Source organism: Eublepharis macularius, chromosome 1 (assembly GCF_028583425.1).
Source record: "Eublepharis macularius isolate TG4126 chromosome 1, MPM_Emac_v1.0, whole genome shotgun sequence".
NCBI lineage: Eukaryota > Metazoa > Chordata > Lepidosauria > Squamata > Eublepharidae > Eublepharis > Eublepharis macularius.
Window position 1 is genome coordinate 46524652 of NC_072790.1, and position 13331 is coordinate 46537982.

Here is a 13331-nt window from a genome sequence, read left to right on the forward strand (position 1 = left end):
TTCCAGTCCGCTAATGATTAGTTAACAAAATTAAAAATTCAGATGTCCTCATTTTTCAAAGGTGTGAGAAATCCTAATTCACATTCTGATGGCATTCCACTGGGGAACCAGTCGGCAACAGGGAAGGGGGCCCGAGGGGTGAAGTAATGACACTAAGGGTGAGATGTGTTGTTTTTAATTCCCTTGATACGTTTTATCTGAGCTCTTCAGGTTCTATAATTTTCTGGTTAACTGGAGCATTAAAAATGTGCCTCTGAAGTACTAACATTTCCTTAAAAGGACAAAGCATGCAATTTTGCATTAAAAAAAGCAGTATAGCTGAATATTATTTACCTTAATATGTCTGGGTATATATAATGGGAAACTTTTTTGTTGCCATATTTTGGACATGACTAGACTGCATCTTTCTGGTTTGCTGAGTTAAGTACACAGAGAGGGATAACATTCATGGAAAAAGTGAAGGAGAGTAGAACTGAGCCAGAAGTAGGACACGTTTCACATCTTTGATTGCTTCAGAAAGTGAAGCCTCTTGTGTGTGCTGTGCATGCATTTGGGGGGGGGGATTTTTTTCAGGGGGGATTGTGGTAAAACAAGGTAGAACTCAGGAAGCATTGTCCACAATCCGAATTCCCTTTGTCCTCAAATCATATCATCATGCACCCAAACCTGAAAAATTGCATAGTGTCTGCACTGTGGCAGTGATGACATCGAGGCCAGCCCACTTTTTTGCCACCCTTGCGCCTGCTCAATGCTGACTGTTGGAGCTTTTCTAGATTTTGAAGAAGCTTTTACATGAAGCCCAGAAGATGTTGAACCCCCACCCCAAAGCCCACGGAGATTCCTTTGTAATGCATCCTTTGCCATTCATGTTGCAGATAAAATTGCTTGCACCCGCCAGGACTTAGACTCACAGTTAGACTGGTTCAATCTCAAGATGTTATTGGAGCATAGTTTGTATGGATGACTTTAAACGGGTGAGACCTGACGAAGTGGACAAGGTGCTTTGAGATGTGTGGCCTACCACGTCCCGTATCATTCTGGACTGGGTTGCTTGACTGGATCCAGGAAGTAATATATTCTTCTGCAGGGTGATGTAGTTCCGACCACTTTGAAAATGGTGGTTAGCCCTTCCTGAAGAAGGCATCTTTGGAACCAAGTGTTCTAAACTACTACCACCCAGTTACAAATATTCCATTCTTGAGCAAAGAGGTTGGACATCTTCAGATGATCTTGGAGAAAACAGATTACATAGACTCATTTCAGTCTGGATTCGGGCCTAGCTTTGGTACGGAAACAGCCTTGAGAGCCAGTTTGGTGTAGTGGTTAATAGTGCAGGACTCTAATCTGGAGAGTTTGATTCCCCACTCCTCCACTTGAAGCCAGCTGGGTGACCTTGGGCTAGTCACAGCTCTTTGGAGCCCTCTCAGCCCCACCTGCCTCACAGGATGTTTTGTTGTGGGGATAATAATAATAACATACTTTGTAAACCACCCTGAGTGGGCATTAAGTTGTCCTGAAGGGTGGTATATAAATCAAATGTTGCTGTTGTTGTTGTTGTTGTTATCATGCTGACTGATAACCTTCACGGGGAGACTGTTAGGGGGAGTGATACTTCTGGACCTCTCAGCTGCTTTCGATACTATCGACCATGGTATTGTTCTGGAGAAGCTGGCTGGGTTGAGAGTGGGGGGCACTGTGCTTCGGTGGCTCTGCTGATCTAGCCACAGTGATCCATGCTCTGATCACATCCAGTTTAGATTACTGCAATGCACTCTACATAAGGCTGCCTTTGGAAATGTCTTGGAAACTTCAGTTGGTCCAAAACGCAGCAGCCAGGCTGATGTCAGAGGATGGTTACAGGGATCGTATCATCCCAGATCTGGACAGGCTACTCATCTGTCTCAGAGCACAATTCAGAATGCTGATTCTTACTTTTAAGGCCCAAAGTGGCTTGGGGCCCGGGTACCTGAAGGGCCATCTCCTCCCATAATATCCATTCTGCCAGTTAAGATCTGCCTCTCAAGTCCTGTTTTCTGTGCAGCTTGTTAATGGTCTACTTCGGTTTTGTGAATAGTTTTTATGCTGCTTATGTTTAAGGGATTATTTTTTTCAGTAGCTTTTTTTAAGATGTAGTTTTTAAATCTAAGCCTCCTTCAGTAGGATTCTGAAGAGGTGGCATAAAAGTATTGTACATAAATAAATGGTGCTGTGACATCATTCCACTCACTGTAATCCTTAATTATTTGAGGTTACTAATATGAATGACCTAGTGTCTAAGAACATTTTCATGGGAATAAGCCCTACTGAATAAAGTAGGACTTCTGAGTAGACTTCATGCTACTAAAGGGGCTTGACAAATGTCTTGACTTCTGCTGCAAAACTTGTCAGAAGTAGCTCTGTTTCCAGTTTGCTTGATTAACTGTCCAATGTGCTTGATTAAACTGCTACTACTATCACTACTACTACTGTTACTATTACTGCTGCTACTACTACTACAACAGCAGGGATCCCCACCACAGTATTCATGGGTTCCATGGTGAACGCTGACACCTTTCCTGATGCCTGCCAAGTGTTCTATGAATTTGGGTGGTGCTAGATGAGACTCCTGCCCAACAGGTCTTCTGGTTGGCAACATGTAATTTGGCTGTGCAAATTAAAATAATGTTGTTTCAGTGAAAACTACCACCACACTGTATAGATTTTATTCTCTCTCACTCCTCTTTCTCTTTTAAATTATTCCTCCCCACTAAACTGGAACTTTTTTTTATGTGTGGTTCATTGTGATTCATTCAAAATGGTTCATTTTGTGGTTGGCTCCACCTCCTAAGGTATCTATTTAATGGTTGTGCACATCACATATCAGAATTCCAAAGGAGCCCACAGAATCAAAACGGTTGGGAGCCCTGGGTTAGAGTGTCAGACTAGGAACTGGGAGACTCTGGTATGAATCCCCACTCTGCTATGGAAACTCACGGGATGACCTTGGGTCTCTTCCCCTAATGGAGGGGGGGTCTCCTTGTAAGTTGGGGGAATTAGCATTCAAGGAGACATAGCAAGAGGGGGTAACTGGGAAGTCTCCACCTTTGTATACCAAGATATGTTCCCTTAGAGAACTCTCAAATAAACAGGCAGTTGTTCTAAAGGAAATGCTTCTTTATTAACAGAGCAATAAAAGGCAAACACACAGAAAATCACACAGTGAGAAAATGGGAAAGCAGTTTAAAGGAAAGGGTGATATTTACCAGTCTCAGAGGTCTGAGGTCTGCAGAGAAGCAGCAAAGCAAACAGCGTTTCAAGGAGAGAAGCAGCCCAACAAAGTGAGGGTATGTAAGTAGGTACCAAAACACACACAGAGAAAGTATATGGCTAGACAGTCCAGTTACAGGGCAAAACGTGCCATGGAGCAAAACTGACATCTTTGCTTCCAAAAGCAATACCTTAATGGCTTGTCCGGAGGTTGAACAATAAGTTGGGACTATCTGGACTGGACCATAGGTAAAAATATAACTCAGTGACCTGGTAAGTATTGGGCATGAAGCTTATGAGATGTGCTGAATAGCCTGATTAGGTAAGTGGGAGAGGTAAGGCATTGATGAGACTCTGCAAGGAGGTGTCTCTCAGGAAGCCTCGTTATCTCTGCTTCTCTCCTGGGCATGAGGACCGTTCAGTCGGTCATTCCCCATGATTCATGGCTTGGTAACTTTCTAGTCTCCAGGCTGGTTGACATCCACTCTGCCTGGGGACAGGCAGTTCCTGGGACATCTGGCAAGGGTTTTTTAATATTCCATAGCCATAAATTGCCCTTTTAGTATGAGGGAGGAGTCTGACTGCCAACAGGTCAGTCACATACACTCAGCCTAACGTGCTTCACAGAGCTGTTATGAGGATAAAATGATGCAAGGGAAATGTAAGTTGCTTTGGGTCCCTGTTAGGGAGAAAAGTGTGGTATATGTGAAGTAAATAAATTGTAGAGGGGAAAGAGAGGTAAAAAATCTGGAGTACAGTTAAAGAAGGAAAGGAATGTGTTATAAGATCCTGTTCAGTCCTGTCAGGCCTGGCTAGAAGACTCTCTCAGACTCTTCACTTCATCAGACACAGCTGTATAAGTTGAAGGTCTTTATTAGGAATCCATACTAGTAAAGCACGGTACAGAGTAATTGCCTGGAATGCCAAAGCAAAATACTCCCAGAAAAGTTATATCCCCCGTCTCCAGCCCCTAATTCAAAAGATAGTTGAATAGCTTCGAAGTGGGAAACCCCTGAGAGAGATGCAGAGCCAAGGTTCCCAGACACTCACTTCCAGCTGCGCTGATAACACCGTTCCGTAGAAACAGCAACAAAGCCCAGCAAAGACACAGTGAAGCAAGAAAGCATCTACACTACTTCCCATCCTGCTCCCCCCCCCCCAAATAGGTAAACATCCACAGTTATGACAAATCCTTAACATCCTTGTGCCCTTCCATTCTTTATTCTCAATTGTTCAAAGAAGCTACTAGTATGAAGCACAGCGAATAAATGAAGTAAATAAATAAAATAAATCGTAAGAGGACAATCATGTCCCAACTCCATCTCTTGTTCAGGATGATGTGTGCCCTTGGCATCCCCGACAGACGCCAATCCATGTGTGAGTCAGTGATAAGTCAGTTTGTTGTAGTGGTTAAGAGTGCGGTACTAAAATTTGGAGAACCGGATTTGATTCCCCACTCCTCCGCTTGAAGCCAGCTGGGTGACCTTGGGTTAGTTACAGCTTCTAGGAGCTCTCTCAGCCCCACCCACCTCACAGAGTGTTTGTTGCGGGGATAATAATAACATACTTTGTAAACTGCTCTGAGTGGGTGTTAAGTCATCTTGAAGGGTAGTATATAAATCAAATGTTGTTGTTGGGATAGATTTGACTTTAAAATATACAATATCTCCTTTCCTGATACCAGGGCTGCAGTCCTAATTGAAGGGAGGGATTCAACTCTTTTCCCTGTTCTGTATTCCTGATACAAATGGACTCCCTCCCAGTTACTTTTTTGTCTAGAGAGAACAAAATAAACATTTCTGTCCCCCACACATTTGTCTTTGGATTTCATTCTCTTCCCACAGAAACCCACAGAATAGCCCCCACATGTTCACTGAACACAGTGGGAGGAAGAGTGGGAACAAGTGCATTAGCCCCACCTCCTGCCTCTGCACAATCACCCCGGAAGACATGGAGGAAGTGTCTGCTTGAACTCTTCCTTGACGTTTCCAAACTAGGAGAGTGTGCAAGGCCACTTCCTCCATGGGGTCACCCCTATAGATGACAAAGCACTTGCATGGGGGTGGGGGAGTGCACTCAGTCCACACACACACACACTGTGTTCACACACATGGGGCTGTAGTGTGCACCAAGCTAGAGTTTCAAGGTTAAAGCTCTGAATGGGAATAGATACTTACTGAAACATGTTTTGATCTTCAATACCACCAGTCCCGTAATAGCACAGCATCACCTGAATGGCAGAGAGGAGTCTTCAGTAAGATGCAATAAGAAGGGAAAAGATGGCTGGATGGTGATTTTTTTAAAAAAATAGCAAAATAGTATCTATATTTTTATACCTAGAATGTTGGCATGATTTTCAGCATATACTGTAACTCTTTAAATGGCTGTGATTGGGTGAAAAGTGTATCAAATAATCGTTGGGTCTTGGTGACTCCTTTCTTGACACCTCTGAATTTCAAAGGCTTATGCTCCGAAAACCTTGTTGGTCTCTAAGGTGCCACGGGAGTCAAATCCTGCTGTTCTGCTGCAGACCAAACAGGCTACCCACCTAAACTGTCTTGAGTTTTCTGATGCTTTGTTACCATGCATTTGTCCTACTATTTGCAGATTATAGACCTCTGCAAAAAATCTGGACTGACTTAAAATAAATATATAAAACCTGTGGAAAGTGAGGAATGTTAGTATTGTTGAGTTGCCGGTAGCTGCTTTTATTAATCAACAAATTTTCAGCAACAATTCTAATTAAAAAAAAAAAAAAACTTAACTACGCTGATTTTCCTATTAAATTTTTATATTAGAAAAAAGGGGATTTATTTAGACTCAACAGACTGAATGCAATAAATGAATAGAAACCACAGTGCTCAGATAGCATCCGAACACCCATCTTTGCTGGCCATATCTTCCATGCTATGCTTTCCAAAGCCACATTGGTGTGCTGATGTGTTGCAGGTGCTAAAATAGACACTAACAGCGCAATCCTATGGCCGGCCCCAACGCCGACGCGGCTGCACTGGTGGTGTGGCGGCGCCGCCGGGCCGGATCCTGTGCCAGCAAAGTGTGGCCGCAGCGGCGCCCGCAGCGGCGCAGAGATGCAATTTTGGAGAACCAGAAAGTGTTGTGGGCGGGTCTGATCCACGGCCGCCGCCAGGCGCAGCCAAAGGGCGCTGTTCCTGACAAGCGTCAGGGGGAGGGGCCAGGAAAGGCGCAGCCTATGGGCAGCACGCGATCCCGGCCAGGCCCCAGAGCAGCAGGCAAACCGCGCCCATGCTGGCAGACTGCCTCGGCTCGTGTGTCGGGCGGGGCTCGCAGTCGGGAAGGAGAGGGGTGGGCGTAGTCTGAGAAGCCTTTCCCCCGTTTGCCCAATGTAGCACCAAGTCCCTGGCGGCCGCGTCCAGAGAGGTTGGCATGGGACTGGCAGGCGCCCTGCCATGAGGAATCCAGGGCAGCAGCCAGTCTCTGGCAGCAGGGGACAGCCCCCCAGTGGCGCCGAAGGGGAGGGCTGGCCTGAGGCCGCCACCAAGAGGCAGACACAGCGGGCCTGCCCCCTCGTCCCCATCCCAAGGCAAAGAACACAGACACCCATTGCACAGAAATCAGCCTTTATTATTATATCATCCCACCTCCCCCAGCAGACGTGAGGAAGGGGAGGCGTGTAGGAGAGCCGTCTGTGCAGCAAAACACCCCACCCCACCCCCAAGGCGGCAGCGGCGGTCACCGGCGAGGCCGGCGGCCGGACCCCCTTGGCCGTCCACGGGCCCGGCCTCTCGCACGCAACTGGGCCCGAGGGAGGGGTGCCTCTGGGGCGGGTGGAGCTGCTGCAGCGGGTGGGGCCGGAGGGTCGAGGATGGCGACGAGCCGCCCGAGCAGGGCTTCGGCACGGACTTGAGAGGCACGGACCCCTTCCCCCACTTCCAGTACCGCAGCCATGAACTCCCGGCCGCGGTTGTTCGCCTCCTCCCATGCAGCGTGCACCTCTAGCCGCTCCCTCTCGATCGCCGCCCACATTGCGGCTAGTGTCGGGGGAAGCCGCTGGGCAGGGCGGGGGCCGCGAGCCCGTGCGCCTGGAAGGATCCCCTCCATGGGCCCCTCCCCCTCAGAGGCGGAGCCAGGTCCTTCCCGCACACGGCCCATGGCACCCGGGGGCGGGGGGGCTGGAGGGGATGGTGCTGCAGGCTGGGACAGCTCCTCGAGCGGCTCTGTCGATGAGGTGTCCTGAACCGGCGGAGTCCCAGGGCCACCTTCACCCTCCACCGACACAGGGAAGCCGAGCGACTGCAGGAGAGCCGCTCCGGCAGCAGAGGTCCTCCGGGAGGGTGGCAACTCGCGCAGCTGGGCAATCACCTCCCCGCCTATCTCCAGGCGCATGGTCCCTGCTGGAGCGAGACATGGGTGGGAAGAGGCCCCAGGGAGGGAAGAGCAGCGGCCCAACATGGGCTGCCACAGGCCACCGAGCCGGGCCAAGCACACCCATTCCAACTGCGGCCGCAGCCCCTCGTCTTGAGACCGGTCGGCGCCATGAGTGGCCTTGGATGTGTGGCCGAGGCTGGCGGCCGAGCCGGTCCCTGGCCCCACCAGCAGCAGGGCCACAGATACATACCGTGCTCCGGATCCATGCCCCCCGACGGGCCCGGTTGAGGCTCCTCGTCGCTGGCAGCAGGGGCTTGCTGTGGCGGTGGAAGGGCTGCCTGTTCCTGGGCCCCGCTCTCTGCCAGGGGGGGCACAGACTCCGCTGCCTCTGCCTCCGCCTGGCTTGGGTCTGGACCCTCAGGGGCCGTGCCTACTCACGGGAGAGGCCCTGTCACACATGTGCCACGATCCATACGTCCCCCCCCTCGCCTCCCTGAATCCACAAATACTAACCGGGCAGGACCTCAACGCCCAGGCCGCCCACCACCGCCTCCGGGATGACCGCTCGCATGACCGCCTCTGGGCCTGGGAGCCCCTCGTCAAGGGCCCGCTCATAAGGAACCCCCTGAGACATGAGGAGGCGCACTCGTTTGCGCGCGGGCCCGAAAGAATCATTCCAGCGCTTCATTGCCGAGTGAGCAGTGCGGGGCGCGTTGCCCACAGCCGAGACCCTGTCAGCTGCCATCTGCCAGAATGCCCGTCGTCGAGACCGGGACGAGGCGCCCCTGTGCGTGCTCAGGGCGACCTCCGCATTCTCCACCACGAGCCCAAAAAGCAGCACTCTCTCGGCCTCTGTCCAGTTTGCCTGGCGCTGGCTTCCGCCGCCACTAGTGCTCTCAGCAGACATGGGGGTAGTGCCCGCTGGAATGTCCGGTCCCCAAGATAAGTGGTGGGAACCAGCCACCTAGTCATGTGCTCACCCATCCCCTCGGCAAGATGGAGGAGGGCACAGGGGGTGCAGGACCGGGAAGGGTGGCTGGGACGGCCCATGCAGCGGACAGAGGACCTGCTCCTGAGCACCACTTGCAACGGGCCGCTGAGACCGGTAGGCCTGCTGCTGTGCGTGGGGGGGGGGGTTCAGGGTGCTGAAACTCAACCTGCGTTCCTTCCAGGCAGGACCTTGATCATCCCCGCCTGGTGCCCGCCACTGCCGCCGCGGCTCCCAGCCATCCGGACCAGCCACCTCCTGCCAGCCGTGTTTGTCCGAGCGGCCCTCAGGCGGCGCCGCCTCAGACGCCGCCGCCGGTTCCAGGCCAGGGTGCCATCCCTGCTCCTGGGCGACATGACTTGCCTGGACCGCTTCCGCCTGGACAGGGCAGCCATACAGGCTCTGTGCGAGGAGCTCGCGCCCGCCCTTCAGGGGCAAGCTGCGGCTCCCCGGGGCATCCCCGTCCTCCAGAGGGTCCTGCTGTCCCTCCGCTACCTTGCGACCGGCTCCTTCCAGGGAGTCATGGCTGAGGCCTTGGAGGTCTCCCAGTCATCCGCCAGCCGCTGCCTGCATGCCTTCCTGGACGCCCTAGTTGGTCGGATCCGCGAGCACATCCACTTTCCCACCTCGGAGGCAGAGTTGGCACCCATCCGGGCTGGCTTCTCCTCCTTTGCAGGCTTCCCCAATGTGATTGGAGCAGTCGACTGCACGCATGTGGCCATATGCGCTCCCAGAGAGGAGCCGCAGGTCTACAGGAATCGGCACCGGTTCTACAGTATCAACGTCCAGGCAGCCTGTGACCACCAGGGGATCTTCACGGACCTCGTTGCCAAGTTCCCGGGAAGCGTCCACGACGCACAGATCTTCACCACCTCCGGCCTGAACAGGCTCCTGTCATCATGGCCTGAGGGGAGAGGCTGGCTCCTAGGTCAGGAGTTGGTGGGGGAGCTGTGAGGGGACGGGGATGGGAAGGGAGATCCTAACTCCGCCTCCCCTTGCAGGTGACCGTGGCTATCCATTGCTGCCTTACCTCCTGACGCCATACCCTGCGGATGAGCCCGCCGACAGAGCCAACTACAACCAGGCCCACCGGCGCACGAGGATGGTGATCGAACGTGCTTTCGGTCAGCTAAAAATGCGCTTCAGATGCCTCCATCACACGGGCGGCCGCCTGGCCATGCAGCCGTTCACCGTCGCCAAGCTCGTGGCTGCCTGTGTCATGCTGCACAATATTGCCGTGCGCCAGCAGCTCCCCTTGCCAGCCACAGAGGGCCCAGGCGAGGACCCCTGGCTGCCGCCCGCCGGTCGCCTTTCTCCTGACGCCCCTGCAGAGCCCCAGGAGCATGACCGAGCTGTGCGAGACAGGGTCGCGGAGCACCTGTGGCATGCTGCGCGCTGAGGGCCATGCCTGGCCATGGGGGCCTCGGCCGGCCAAACACTCGCCCTTTACGCCCCTATGGTGTCCCAGGCGGCCCCTCCGAGTCCCCGCTCCCTCAACCCCTGCATGTAGAGAGCATGGGAAAGCCGCCCCGGCCAGCAGCCACCGCCCCCCATGGACGGGCTGCACGGGAAAAGCGGTTAATGAACTTGGCTTTATTCCCAATCGATTCCAGGGCCGCATCAGGCGCCCAGAGAGCAGCTTGCCAACCCAGAACCCCGGCCTCAGCAGCCAGGAGGGTGAGGGCTAGGTAGCGCGTCGGAGCAGGGGGAGGCCAGCGACCCCGCCACGGCATCCCCGTTACAGAGCAGGGGCCCGGCTGGGGTCCAAGATGCCTGTGCCTGGGATGGCATATCGGCAGCTGCCCGGCCGTCTGCGGGGACGGGCTCCAGCTTCGGCCGCTTCCTGCCAGGCCCCTCCACTGGGTCACCCTCTGGGTCTTCAGCGGGTGGCGGGTAGCGGGGTGGAGACCAGGCGGTGAAGCCCCTCCCAAGTTCCTCCTCATCTGGCGAGGGGCTCCGGGCGGGCGCCGCTGTGGGGGCAAGAGGTGGGGGATGGGAGCGTCAGGGCCCCTGTGGGCTCTGGGGTTGTTGTCGCGGCCGCAGGCCGCCCCACCCCACATGCCCGTGCCCCTCCTGTTGGCGAGACTCACATGGTGCCGCTGCCCGCGCCTGCTGGAATGCCCCGTGAACCTGGTCCATGGCAGCCATCCACCTGTCATTGATGGTCCCTGCAGAGGGGGGAGAGAGGGAGGGGGGGCACCCGTTGGTGGCAGCCCGGCATCTGCTGCAAGCACCTGCAACCTGCGCCTCGACGGAAGTGGCTGGGACGCCTCCGGGCCCTTATGGCCTGCCCTCTGTGGCAGCGGAGGAGGCTCCCTGGATGGCGCCGAGGACCCTGACTTACTGCGCGCAGGGCCCGCAGCCACCTCCTCTTCCAGGAGGTCATGCTCCACCTCGCACAGCGCCGTGTCTAGCCACGCTCGTATGAGGTGGGCCTCCTCCGCACGGCCAGGGAAGAGCTCCTCCAGGTAAACTGGCCGCGCAGTCATCGCACCCTCATCTGCCAGGAGGTCATTCCCGGCAGCCTTGGCAATGAGCTGGGCCCCGAGCCTGGCCGCCCACTGCTCCCGCCACCCGTCGCCCTCCATGCAGCCGGGACCGCTGTGGGTATAGTGTTTCTGTGCTGCCCACCGAACTACACCGCCCGCCGGCATGACCTTGGAGGGTCTGAGATGTAACAATTCCCTATCTTCTGTCTGGCAGCTGCATAGTTCATGGATAGGTTCAGCACAGGCCCCCCCCCCGTCTCAGACCTGTGGGTTGGAGGGGAGGGGGCCGTGGTGGTTGGCTTCCTATGGCCCCAGGGCCCTCTTCCCTTGCGGGGATGCTGTGCTGCTCAAGTGCATCCTTGCGGGACGTGAACCCTTGGGCCTGGCTGTACGTTGCGCCGTGGGACTGGGAATAAAGCTCATCTACACATGGACCCGTGTCTGCCTGCGATACTTTGGTGAACTGCCAGCCATATCCTGCCCTGGCACCATGAGCGCATGACCAGGCCCGCGGTGACAGCGCATCCCTTCCAAGGGGGGGGGGCTTAGGATGCACAAGGACTGGCCAGGGGCCGCTCTGGCATGTCTTCCATATTGCCCTAACGCACCTGCCCTGCCTGGCATGCCGCCCTGAGCTGGGGCAGTCACGCAACCTGCCATCGGGGGGCCCTCCCGGGCCTGGGGTGGCCACCCAGCCTGCATGGCCCGGCCGGGGAAGGGGCACGCTGTGGCAGCCAGCCGGGAGGCCTCGGGCTCCCGCATTTTAGCCACTTTGCGCAGCTGATGCGCTCTTCCACTGCCCCTGTGGGCGGGGCCAGCGGCCTTCCCTGCAGGATTGGCGGGGCTGGCAGCCTCGGAGTGGTTCCCCCCCCCGGCAGGGCAACGCGAGTGGCCACAATTGCTGAACGCAGGAGACGGCACCGAGCCAGGGCGGAGCCACGCGCAGCCTCGGACACACCCCACCCCTCCCAACAACCATGGCCTGTTGGCGTGGGAGGCTGGCAACTGCTCCACGGGATTGGATGCGAGGCAGGACGCCCTGGGGTGGAATGACCAATGGGGCTGCTGCAGACGCCCGAGGGGCTGGACCCACTCTGGGAGGCGGCCGCTCATGGGACTGTGTTGCTGGGGCTGCGGCTGCGATGGGGGCGACCCTCCCCAGGCGCGCGAGACCTCCTGCCCGGGATATGGCATCCGCCTGCCACCACCCTGGATTCTCCATTGGTGGGGGCTAGGATTCCAGCGAGCGGACCGTTTCCCCTGCCATCTCCCGCTCCCTTGCAGCGGCAGCTCGCACCACCCTCTCCCTTGCTTATCGGGTGCCAGCTATTCTCCCCACCGGGGATTGATCCCCCTCCCCGCTCACATGCCCCGCCCCAACCCTCTACCTGGCCATAGATGCAGGGGGGTTAGCCGTGTTAGCCTGTGGTAGCGAATTCAAAAAGGGTCCCATAGCACCTTTAAAACTATCCAATTTTATTGTGGCATAGGCTTCTGAGAATCAAGTTCTCTTCGGCAGATGGGTGGTACAGACACTGGTCAAATACAGAGGAGGAGGGGGGGGAGGAGGAGGGAGGGAGGGGGCGGGGAGGCAAGACGGGGTGTGTCGGATACATTTGTGGCAATGTGCAGGTGGGGAGATGTGACGGGAGTGTTGGGGGAGGGGCGGAGGACGAAGTCAGACTCGCAGACACAGAAAACAGTTGTTGTACATCTCGTTTTATTGCACTGGAAAGAGCGGGCTTGCGTTTAGGCTGGCGAGGGAGCCGGAGCATTCCACACAGCCCTCCTTCCCGCTCGGAGGGGCGGGGCTGGGATGCAGGCCGCGGCGCGACGGTGCTTCCTGGGCTGCAGCCAACCGTCCGTCAGAGATGTTTGGGGAGGGCGGGGCGCGGGGGAGCAGCCATGCCCTGGACGTGCCTGTGGGGGAAAAAGACACGTGTGGGCTTTGCCTCGTTCCACTGGCAAGGCAAGCCCCACACTCCGCCATCCGGGGGGGGGGTTGCACATGGTCGAGGGCAGCAGCTGATGCATGACGGTCTGGTGAGGATGCACTCGGCCTTGGCAAGCCTTTACCTTTAAGGGAGAGAATGAGCTGGTCACAACAAACACCTGGCCACATGTGGTTTTCGAGGCGCCTGCCTCTGAGGCAGCCAGGGGCGGGCATGGTTGCCCCCCACCCCTGCTGGGCCTCACCCAAAGCGGCAAGTGAGCGGGTGGGTTCAGGTGAATGGGCGGTTTGCACTAATCTGCGGAATGCC

General features: G+C 55.6%; 1 protein-coding gene across 1 annotated transcript in view; it reads left to right on the plus strand.

The window, feature by feature from the left end:
• NBAS (NBAS subunit of NRZ tethering complex) overlaps positions 1-13331 on the plus strand; it is a 235639-nt gene that overhangs the window by 192577 nt on the left and 29731 nt on the right. The gene's annotated exons all lie outside the window — the stretch shown is intronic.